Source organism: Astatotilapia calliptera, chromosome 13 (assembly GCF_964374335.1).
Source record: "Astatotilapia calliptera chromosome 13, fAstCal68.1, whole genome shotgun sequence".
NCBI lineage: Eukaryota > Metazoa > Chordata > Actinopteri > Cichliformes > Cichlidae > Astatotilapia > Astatotilapia calliptera.
In genome coordinates, this window is record NC_137434.1 from 17631587 (window position 1) to 17643951 (window position 12365).

General features: G+C 44.3%; 1 protein-coding gene across 4 annotated transcripts in view; it reads left to right on the plus strand.

The window, feature by feature from the left end:
- Positions 1-12365, plus strand: part of zmiz1a (zinc finger, MIZ-type containing 1a) — a 107354-nt gene that overhangs the window by 25264 nt on the left and 69725 nt on the right. For all 4 annotated transcript variants that reach the window (XM_026189863.2, XM_080287762.1, XM_080287764.1 and 1 more), the window contains exon 2: positions 3171-3286. The gene's annotated coding sequence lies outside the window, so the exon portion shown is untranslated. The remainder of the gene's footprint in view (positions 1-3170; positions 3287-12365) is intronic.

The window sequence follows — 12365 nt, forward strand, 5'->3', positions numbered from 1 at the left end:
AAATGTCTCACGTTATGTTGTTGCCGCAAAATGTTGTACTGCTTGAAATTCCGTCTCCACCGTTGCTCGACGCTGCGTGTATAGAGCAGGTAGTGCAACAATAGAAAAATAGTTGCGGGACGGCACTGTGTAGCGTTTGTCTAGGGTGTTGATCATTTTCCTAAATCCCTCGTTTTGCACAGTGCTGATGGGAGCCATATCTTTGGTCAGGTGATAAGTGATAGCCTCCGTAATTTCATTGTGCCTGCGGGAGTTCGACGTGTATAGGGAAGCGCTGTATAAGGTTCCCGTTATTGATGTTTGGGTGGTTGACCGGGACGGATTTTCTCCTGTCACTTTCTCGTCATCCCTGACATGCTCTCCGTTGTTTTTTTCCCTGCTAATTTTAGCATCACACGGCACAGCTTCTGTATCACGTGGTATAAGGCTCCGCCCTTGTCATTTGTTGAGCAGGAAGAGTGAGCGCTTGTTTTCATGCAGATTACGTCCCGGATCAAAATGCGGTACAATCGTCGTCGCCGTCGTCTTTTCTTTCTTTCTTTTTTTTTTTAAATCATTGTCATTTGGAAATGAGATCGCACATAAGTATGAATCGAGATCGCGATTTTCTAACGATTAATCGTGCAGCCCTAGTCTCCATAAATGTACACCCCGATCAACTGATACAGTTACCAGGACTGAAGCATTAACCAAGTGAAAACAGGAGACGGCTGACTCGAGCGGAGACAGGACAGAGTTTAGATTCAAAGGTGACAAGAATTTGTAGTCGCTCACAGGCACCTACAACTTCCCTCACTCCAGCCCCTGACATCCCACACACGCACACTCAGAAGTCATGGATACAGACACAAACCTCATTTAACGCGATTAGTCTCTTTGAGGATTTTACCGCAGCCTCTTATATCCTGGATGAAAGAGTTCACACTTCTGACAGGAAAGGGAAAAAAAAGCAGGAGTCTGCAGAAGCTACTCAGCTTTTCACTGCAATATTCACCACGTTATTAAAGAACACATTGCTATGTGCTGTGTTGCTCTCAACACCATCTGTAGTGTGCTGCTCAAGTGGTAGCAATTTTCTCGCAGTCTTGTGTCTCTCGTGCAGTATTTCAAGTGAAATTCGATTGCAGATCTCCATGTTCTAGTGCATTGGGTTTCTTATAAACGTTTGCATTCTTCACTGATTGCTCCCTGGCAGTTTTCAATGCGCAGAAATGCACTGCCATCTCAGTGTTTAGCTCTCTCTTGCACTCTTTTGGATGTGAAGGCTAATGTCGTTTTCAGAATATGAGAGAGAAAAAAGAGAAAAACCTGGTGTAGCTCTCTAAAGTCGAATCAGACCTAACATCTACTGCAATAAAACAAGCTTGCTGTTGTTTGTTTGCTTGTTTTTTATTCAACAAGCGAAGCGAAACACGTATTTCTTTCACGGCTGCCGAATTATGTCAGCTCGGAAAAAACAAAAAAAGGCGATGCAGTGAATTAAATCAATGTGAAACCAGCTCAGTAATGATGTAGTTGCTGCATTTTTAAAAATAAATGTATAACTCTCTCTTAAACCCATCACCTTTAAACACTGGTGCATGTTATAGCTGGGTAATAGCAACCTAATAGGCTTACCTGTCAGCACCGCGTGCTACGTAGACCCCCGCAAATCATATTTCTCGAACACCTGCTCGCCTCCCTGCGTATTTATGGCTTTCTTCTCTGCCCTGTCCTCTTCTTTGTTGGACTCTGTCCAAAATCAGCACCCACCCCACCCCCTTCTCACATTATAGTCTTCAGTATGTTCCCTTCCCATCATGGAATAAATGAACGAGCAGGTGCTGTGATGTATGAGGTGCCTGCCATTGCATCACATGGATTTTGTGTCTTTATTGATGGGAATAGTAAAGAGAGACAGGAAATATGGATGGTAGTGACCACCGCTTTTCCAACCATATGTCTGTTGTTCTCTCAATATTGGTATCAGCGATTTTAGGTGTTTTTTTTGTTTGTTTTTTTACATGGTGTTATCTTTTATGCATTTCAGTCATTTTATTCCTTTTATTATAGCTTCAGCTAACATCTGCTGCCAGGACAAAGCGTGCTGATTTTTGCTGATTGAAGCAAAACTTCTGTTTTCAAACTTTTGCAAAATATGGACACTAACAAAAGTGATCTAAGAGAAATCAATCAACTGGATCCCCAGACTTTTAACAAGATTTTAGCTGTCCACGTTTTGACTCTAAACTGCAGTTTTTAGACTTATTCTACTTCTTGACCAGATTGCATGTGAAGAAACACTGGAGGAAGTAGGGGGATTGTGTATCTTCCTGGGGGACTATTATTGTCAGTTATTATAAACTTTATTGCAGTAATGTTGCAGGACGCCGAAATGATTTAGTCTGTTAGCTTTTTATACTAAGCAACATTTGCTGTTTTACATCAAACACAGACTACAGCTGAGGCTGGCGGGGATGTGGTTAGTTTCAAAGTTATTTGGCCATAAATCAAAGTGTATGACAAAGTCAGTTTTGGAGCATTTGGACATCGGTGGTCAAGGGTAGGGGCTAGCATAGTACTCCGTTTCCTCATCACAGCTTCTGTGGTGATGAAATTTGTACCAATCACAGAGACAGAAAGGAAAAGTTCTGATAGGCTAATCTCAAAACCCGTGTAAATTTGTGTGTTCTGGGCCTACGCTGGATTTGTATCGGCCTGTAAAGGGCGCAGTGAAGCAGTGAGGAGAGACTAAGAGAGGTGTATTAAGGCAGTGAATCTCGATGCTCTGTGTGTAATGGATTCAGAATGAGGGCTGACCAAGCAGCAGGCTGCTGATAACCTTTAGGAAGGACATTGTTCCTGTGCAGCAGGGGTGGGGGTGGTGGGGTCGCGTGGATGGGGGTGGTGGGGGGTTTACACAGGACTGCTGCTGCAGTATATACGCACGGTAGTGTGATTGGTGGTGCAGCTGTTTATTGGTTCATTGGCTCTCCGGCAGGGTTAGGAGGTAGAGTAAATGGGGCAGTATAGCAAACTCCCTCATGGCTTCCCGCACACATTTTTCAACTCCGGGGTGCATTTTTTTTGTTTTCTGTGATACATTTGTCCTCTGTCTGAACCAGGCTCTCACTGGCTTTCCATTAAAAGAAATGTAACAGCCTTCTTCTTCTGTCTCGCTTTCCCTTCAGATCGCCACTTAAGGAGAGGTCAGCGAGGGACCCTGCGTGAGGAATACATGACGGGCGGGGCGGGGGAGGGGGTGGCGACCACAGCGGCACTACCACCGAGGTCAAGGTTCACGCAGGTAAACGGATCTTTCTCTCATTCCGCATCTCATCGATTGTGCACATTGGTTGAATCAATCCTGCCTCCTTTTTCTCCCTGACTTGGAGCCGACTTGGCACGCAGAGAAAAAGTGAGGGAGTGATGTGGCTGGTTTGACTGGACACTCCTGAGCTGGCAGCTAAGGAAGCAGTCTGCAGCTGCTGTTTATGAGGCGCTGTGCAGGCTTTGCTTTAAAATAAAATCCCCACCATGATGCTTGTGGCCAGTGTCAAAATGAGAAATCATTAAAAAAACATGCTATGATTCAAGAACCTTTGATTTTCAAAAAAACCCCGTCTAGCTCGAAAGAGATTTGTAGTGACAAACAGTAATAGTAGGGCACGCTGTACTTTAAAAGAGCTTACCAGGACCTTATTGTGGCTCCCATTCAAAGGTCTGGTGCACTTTTCATTGCCCTAAATCTGAAAACTTATCAGCCATTTAAAAAGTAGGTCTGTAGTGTCTGTAGTGCTCCAATATTACACTTTTTATTTTCCTCCCGTTTTCTTTTCCACCAGGGATTAAGAAAAATGACTTGGGGGGAGGGGGGGCTTTGGGAGTTGGGTGGGGGCAGTTTAGGAAGCAAATAAATAAATAAAGTGCAAGGTAATCTTCCTTAATACTGTGTGTGTGTGTGTGTGTGTGTGTGTGTGTGTGTGTGTGTGTGTGTGTGTGTGTGTGTGTGTGTGTGAATGCTGAGCAAAGGCTATGCTTTGGGAGCATCTGCCCTGCACACAAACACTCATGTGCACATATAGCCAGCCCGACACAAATACTGTACACACCCGACTAGCAGGGCTCAGCCAAAGCGATTAGGACACGGACTTCAGAGTGCAGAAAGTGACAGGTTTAACACACACACGCCGACCATCAGCAGATTGACAAGTAATGCACAGCGAAAGAAAGAACAGAGCTTCCGAATGTGACAGCACACGACTGCAGACACATGAAAGTATAGGAAGACTAGTTTCACTGCTTCTCCCTGCGGCTGTCGTGCCTTATTCGTCTCAGCTCAAGCCCGTGGACTCATATCTGTTCTTCCTCTCTCCCTCCCTCACATTAACACATAGACTCGGCACAAACAGTTGATCAAACAACTGTGCAGTGGAGACAGAATTTGGCCAGACAGCCGGCCAGGATGAGTAATGTAGAGCCGCTTTGGCTTAATTTGTTTAGAAAGCCTATCATTGCTGCAAACACGTTACAGACTGTTGCTGTTTACCGAAGAGTATTTATCCCCGTAGCTTCTAACTGCACGCCTTTTTAACGTCAGCGGCGCACAGCGTGGCCACTGTTGAGGTCGAACAATGCGGCCGTTGTGAGGCGATGAAGCTGAGATTTAGGAGAGAGGAGGAGTGCGTTTTGTTCGCAGCGGTTAGGTGGACTCCTTCAGTGTGTGACCACACTAAAGGGGAAATTTTCTGCGTCACAGGGTTACAGCGTAGCTCGGGGCCTGTGTACATGTGAAGAAGGAAAACAGAGCTTTTTGGAAAACAATGACATAAGCCCTTTTAGGTCTTCCAGGCCTCTCACCCATTCTGTTGTGACAGATTTATGATCCCATTCTCAGCGTTCCTTTTTCATTCGTGTTTCATTTTTCCGCCATCCAGTGTCCTACACTCTCCTCTTTTTTTCTTGCCTTTTCTGTTTTGTCCCTTTCTTCCCATCTTTTTTCTTTTGAGTGCGTATACTGTACATCGACTATATGTGAAGGGGTGAGAGAAAGGCAAGACGAAGACACAATGACAGACAGCGAGTCTAATCAAAACTATTATTCTCTAAGGAGTTTTACCTCCAGCTTAGGAGACAGTGATGATATTCAAAAGACAGGGGGTGTTTATTTTTATCCTTGCTGGTGAGTTTCATTGTGGTTAACATCTTACGCCCTGTTTTTCACACGCACAAGCTGGCCGTTTTTGGATTTTGTGCTGCAAGAGGCATTTCACAAACAAGCAGAGGTATGAAGCGGTGAGAGTGGGAGGATAAGAGAGAACATTGTCTTCTCTTCTCCAGCTTAGGGACAGAGCAGAACAGGTTGTGTGAGGATACTTGCTATCCTTAACAATGTCTAACACAGCCTCAGGGCCACCTCTTCCTCTCTGACGAAGCTGGGAGTTGTGCAGAGTAGGAGACGCACATTCCTGAGCGTCAGATGGCCTGCTGGTACACTGTAATTGCTTTAACTTTGTCATCTTTAGACCTAATCACCACAATAACTTGGATCAATGGTTTTAATGATTTTATTTAATGGATAAAGATGATATTTGTCTCGCTTTTCATATTTATGACTCTGGCCAATCACTTTAAACAGTCATTGTGGTTTACAAACAGAATTCCTGCTTCAGCTTTGACTTTCTAACTCTTTCTGTGTTACTACTGCTCACTTTGAGTTTTAGCTCTATATTTAGATAACAGGGTTTAGATAATCTGGCTCTCCCTGGAGTTATTCTCACCTGGTCTCACTTAAATGAAACGATCTGCGCTTTACCTAGAGGGCGCTCATCAGATGGTCCTGGGCAGATCTCAGGAAATCGGTTTTTGGGACGGAAAACTTGGTAGGAAAGGACGCAAATACTTTAAAAAATGCTTAAACAGATGAAGAGCAACCATCTAGGGCAGTATTTGCCCTTTGGGGAAAGCATGTAAGAGCTCCCTAGCTAGGCAGATCCTCTTAGCACCTGCAAAAGAGGAAGACAAGCAGACACAGAGGAGGAAGGGTGGGGCGCAAACAGGTATGCAGAGCAGGCAGGCATTTATACAGGTACGACCAGATAGGAAGTGCACGAACTTCTGAACTCCTTCCAAACAAAAAACAAACGTAAGCTCGACGCCTGCTTCTAAACACACAAGGCCAACATTTTATTTTAGTTTAGTTTAGTCAGCCACACTCTTGGTTGGAATGAAACAATACAGCTGTCGTTTCACTTTGCCTTTAAAACACCAGCATTCTGCTAACGTATCATTCTCAACAGTCACTATGAAACAGGAAGCTCTCAGGATGGGATTTCTGCTGTTTTGAAATTCTCTTGCTAGCTCATGTGGACGGCTGAGCTCACGCCATGACGAGGCCTCTGGTGTCAGTTCACAAGAATTGCTACTCCTTGCACAGGATTCAGTCAAACTTACAAGTGTAACAGTAATCAGTCATTACCAAAACTGTGCTCAAGTTCAGCGTCGTATTTGTTGTTTTACTGGCACTTTTCCATTTTCAACTCACTTTATTGATCACAACCTACCTAATTATAGACATACAACGTACAAACCTGAAACACTTAACCACAAACACTGTTGAGTGTCAAGGTGTGTCAAACAAAGAGGTCGGTCGGCAAAGAGCAGTAAATAGTAAAACTCATTAAAAAAAACCCAAAGAAAATAAATAGATTGAGAAAGAAATGTGTCTAAAATGAACAATCATTAAAAGAAGTCAAACTAAATAACCCCTGTCAAGAGTTAAGCGATCTAATAGCTGAGGGAATGAGAGATTTAAGTATCTATTTGTTCTGCACTGAGAGCAACTTCTTGATCTCGGATCACAAAACATGATCAGGATGATTAATAACCTTTTTTGCCTTCTTTATCACCTGATTCCTCCTGTAGTGTCCGTCAAATTATAGTGAAACCTGCACACAGTAATCACCTAATGGGTTTTCACCACACTGTGGTCAAGGTCAAGGGTACATTGCCGTAGTAGTAGTAGTAGCCGCGTGAGCTACTACATTGCTGAAGTTCTCGTTTTCGTGAGATCGCTGTGCTGCCCCATTTCAGTAATTACAAACCCAAGAAGAAGGAAAAGCAGACCAAGGCTTTAAGAAGCACAAATTTGCTGCAGATTTCTCCAAAAGCAGATATAAATTGAAATGACATCACTCTGGCGGTGGGCCGCCATCTTTGTGTGCCTGTCGGTCCATTATGTTATCCATCACTGGGTCTCTCTGTCTGGTATTGTCAATTACCCAGAGGAAAACAACATTAGAGGCCTGAATGGGACACGGAGCTGTGGCAGGCCTGACATGGCTGTGTTATATGATTACACAACCTGTTGGCTGTCGCCTGTCAAGTGTCTCCTGACTCTGATGAATGGCTGTAATATGCCGCGCATCACAACACGCCACGCCACGCACTCATTAATGGCTTCTCATAATGGCCAGGACGTTCCTGCGATGCCGCAGAAGGGTTCACAACGAGAGAGAGAAGGTGAGAGCGAGGAATACTCCCAACGCTGTACCGACAAACAAAAGATACACCGTGTCCTCATTTTAAACGGCAAGACGCCAACATCACAGTCACATGTAACTGCATAAATGAACGAATGCTGACAGAAATAAAGTAAAGGGGGGGGGGAAATAAACACACACGCACACTGGGAGATGTAAGAATTATTATTTTTGAGTGTGACACATATGTTTCTCAATTAGATACATTCTAGTCAATCTGTGGCCTATTTGCATAGATTATCAGTAATGTGAGCAACACGGCGTGCTCACCAGCATGTGGGAACGTCACAATAGAGACGCTCGAAGAAAGGAGATTGAATCTGTCGTCTGTTGGGTGCCATCTGAAGCTTAGCTGATTGCTCTTTCTTTCAGTGAATTAGGAGACACGCTACCCGAGATCCTCCAAACTACTCGACTCCCAGCTCTAACAAACAGATCTGATTCTCATAGAGACACTGCTCCGCGAGGTTTCAAATTAAAAGTGTGAAAAAATGCTCCAAATGAGCTTTGGAGTCTGTAGGGGGGAAGCTGCTGTGCAGCAGTGGCTGTATGGCAACAAAGTAAAGTAGTTTTTCATGCAGTGTATCAGCTGTGGAGAGGTTATCTAAAACATACACCAACCTAACCCGAAGCCACGTTAGGTGGCTTTGATCAGACTCTTAATTCTTACCGGGAAGCATCACACAGTGCTGGAGCCTCATTGAAAATTTGACAAGCCCCTCCTAAATATAGTGTGCCTCGGCTTTGTGTGGTCTTATGTTTTACATTGTCTCACATTAAAGTCAGTATTTTTATAGAAGGAGACACAGAGGTAAAGAGAGTTTTGAGTATGGCATCACTCAGATGTGCCTCAATGGCCTGGAGGGGACTGCTGAACATTGCTGCACCTGCAATGTGTGTGTGTGTGTGTGTGAGACAGAGAGGAAAAGACAGAGGGACAATCTGCCTTAATATTCCTATGTTTCTGTCATTGTTAGCGTATGTTTTCTTTCTCACAGCTTGAGTTTCTCAGTTTGAAATGCAACACCTGCAGATGTGTCTTGTAAACGGCAGCCGCCAGCTCCTCTCCCATTCAGAGGGGACCATTGAAACAAAGCAATTAAAGCAGCTCTCTCCACGGGGCGAAGACTCGGTCCATGGGTGTGCCTGCCTGTGCGCGAATGATTTTCCATTGTTTTAAAGCCAGAATCTTTAGATTGAACGGCGAAGAGCTCCACACTCCAGGAGAATGTGCCAGTCAAAACATTAGCAGCTCTGTCATATTCGTGTGTGTTTAAATATGGAAGTCAGAGGTCACTGACAACCTGTTGACACAGCGCAGATTTATGCAACGCGCACAACCGTGCAAACATGTATCCGCAGCCCAGGTTTCGACTCAGCGGTGGTTTCTTGTTGCTGCTGATCTCCGGGTCCTTGCAGCTCCAGATACCAGAGGCTGAGTTATTTCTCCGCTCCGCTCCCTGACCCTCCTAATTGAGAACGGCTGTTACTGAGAAAGAGCGAGCTAAAGAGACAGAGAAAGATTGAGAACAGATACTTGTGTGAAAGCACACGACTCTTAAGAGCAAAAGAAAGACCGAATGAAAGGAGCAAAGAGCTAAACCTGTGGAGGCCAAAGCTCATAGAGGGTGCTCCTCTTTCACGCCCCTTGATCATCTCTATCTCTTCCTCTTCTTGCCGTAAACCAACAGGAGCCAAGCGCAGTGTCTCAAACGTAGGAGGGGTCGTTAGTGTCGTACATGATGGCCGTAGGAAGGAGAAAAGGAGGGAAGCACTGTTTAGGGTGGAGGGAGAATCACATAAAGCAAAGTCAAACCAGAGGGCTGGGGAAGAGGAGCGGTGAGAACAGTGACAGCTGCAAGCATGTCGTACTGGGTGATGGTCTGTCCGTCTGTCAGAGCAGATATTTCTGTCTGTTTAGTGCTGCCTTACTGGCTGCCAGAGACACTCCTCGTGTCATCGCTGGGTGCCTGCTGTCACTGGCTAAAAAGGAGAGAGGGAGTGGAGTGTGTACGCGAGCACGTGTGTGTGTGCGCACAGGGGTGTGTGTGTGTGTGTGTGTGTGTGTCAGCGAGAGTGACAGAGAGAAACTAGAGCAGCTGTCTTGAAAGCTCTTCCACTCTGTCAGTACATCTAGAATCTGCTTTCCCCTGATATCTCCTCACTGAGGCAGTGTTTTAGTCAGATGTTTGGTCAGAAGTCTCAGTTTTTCCCTGATAAAGGAACACTTTGGGGAAATCAGTATGTTGTGTAGCTTATCTGTTAAGATAACGAGATCATAAGCGCTGTAAAGCCTATATTTGTAACACACTGTTTAATGTTGTAATTTTAGTCAGTAAATATGTGTTACATACATCTACATTGCCTGTATTTGTAGCAAAACTGCTTTTATGTGGTTGTAGCTTTGGCATGCCGACTTGCCGATCATGGTTGAAGACCAGGCACAACCCCAAATGGCAAAAGCACACCCCTACTGCAGCAGCCTCCCCAGCAAGGATGCTGTGCCCCACTACACTACACGACTGACTTTACACTTACTAGATCAGAATCTGAGAGTATTCAAAAGCTTCAGCAAAATGTAGTATACTATATTGAGTGTACAGTGCACATATAGAACTTTATATCCTAAGTGCTAAGCGAAAAGGACACCAGCAGAGCCGAAGGTGGTTATCTTCAGGTTCACCATGATACGAATATCTGATGATTGATGGTTTTTCTTTTAAAAATATCACAAATGAGAGAATAGGAGTGCAGCTAGAGTACCGTGTCGATAAACAGTATCAGTAAACTGCCGTTAAAATATGATACCCATCCTTGACTAAGCCCAGATTAGCCTGGATGAGCCACACCTTTCAAAGCGGCTTCGTGGCGCTGGTGTGTTCATGCTTTGTTGAATGACAGGCTTTGTGAAGTGTCTCTCTTGGTCAGCCTGAACACTGCTATACTGAAGTTTTGCAGACACGTAACCGCAAAGCGACGTGACATTTTGGACGTGGGACAGCTACAGTCACAATGTAGAATAGAGCGAACAAGGCCCCATTCACACAGGCTTAGAGCCTGATCTGCAACCATCTGGCAACCGCCGGTTCACCGAATGGTTGTTGGAGGGAAAATTATTACCTAAGCCCCAGCCACACAGGCATATGAACATGCCACTTTATAGAACTGGCAGCCACCTGTTGCCAGAGAAAAGTGTTGGTTGCTTTGGTTCATAGCATATTGCTGTGGTTTTACTTTGAATGGAAGTGATGTTCTTGTCTACAAACACTGTGCAGCTACTGCCCGAGCTATAGTGAAACTGTAGAAAGTCAGAACCAAACTGGAAATGAAGACGATTCGTTTTCAAAGCAACAGTTTTGAAACACATAGACTCATCTTTTACTTTGAAGGTGAAAATGTGCCACTTCCTGAGTAGTTAGCAAGAAGTTGCAGAGAAACACGAAAAAGTGCAAGCATCCGACAATCTCCAGAAACCACCACCAACCAGTTGGGGAATACATTTTCCCCCCTACAAGCCAGTGGTTGAGTCACATCCAATATGGTGTACAACTACAGTGTGAGGTGATATCACACGAGAAGTCATACATTTTTCAAAATAAAGCAATGTAGGATGTCACCATCGAAAAGGTTTGACACTTTTATTTTCTTGGACTATCAAGAAATTTGAAGCTGTTTCCTGTGGAGTCAGTGAGAACAGAATTTTTACTATCTTACACTGTTAATAAGTAGAGACAGTGAATAATGACCCACATTTTGAAGAAGCAGAACTTTTAAGCATGCACACGCTGCTGGCTGATGGCAGAGGGTTAGTTTAATCTTAGAATAACTTGTAGAGGCTGTAATGAGAAGACATGGTAGTAGGCAGGCGAGTCTGTCAGCGTTGTGTAGGTGGCACAATTTACATGAAATATTAAATAAAAATAGCATACGGTTTTAAATTTCCTGGGTCAACAGAATGTGAGTGTGGGAGGCACAGTGAGACGGTGTGAAGCTGAAAATCACTGTGCACAGAGCGTGCCCACCCGAAATACTTCCAAAAGTCAACCTAGATGGTCTGTTTAGTCTTTATTGAAATATTCAATGTTTGTCAGTTTATAAATGTGAAGGCTAAGACGTCAAAAACCGCCGACGGCTGTTTAGTAAAAGGTTTGGCCTCTCACGCTGGATAATGGTAGTCATAACAGCTGCTATCATTTAACATGCTGAAGAGAAGTTAAAGGCACCAAGTGGAAGATTTTCAGTGCGTGCATTTTCAGTACTTAAACAATCGGGCAATCTCCTTTGTTCATATAAATCATAGGTTTTTATGTTTTACTAATATGGTGTGTTTTTGACCATCGATTGTTTTGATTGAAGTCATCTGTTGTTGGAGTGTTGTCATCTGATTACAAACATGTGCTTTTCAACAATCAAGATGGCCCTGGAGTGAGGTAATGGAATATTTAAAACAAAGATGTAAGAGCATTAGCGAGGCTTTAGGCTGCACGGTGGCTCTGTGGTTATCCTAAAAGTCGAGAGTTTGCACCCACTGGAGTGAATGTGTGCAACCTGAGCTGGATGTGGGCTGGGGAAATGGATAGATTTTGTGCAGCTTAGAGAGCGCTCTCAATGTTTGAACTTTCCTTGACCTTTCTCTGACTGTTTGATGGGTTATCTCAGCAAGACGGCAAGACTCGTATGACTTAATGAATCAAGGAAATAGCGTCACCTAAGTCTCCCGGGCTAATTTCAGCAGCGGCGTGAGCCCCCACATTGATGTTGCCTGTAATTTTGCGGCAGCCGTGACAACATTAGTGCAACTTTAGATCCTGTGCTGTCAGTGTCAGCCTCTTCTGGCTCCTCAGC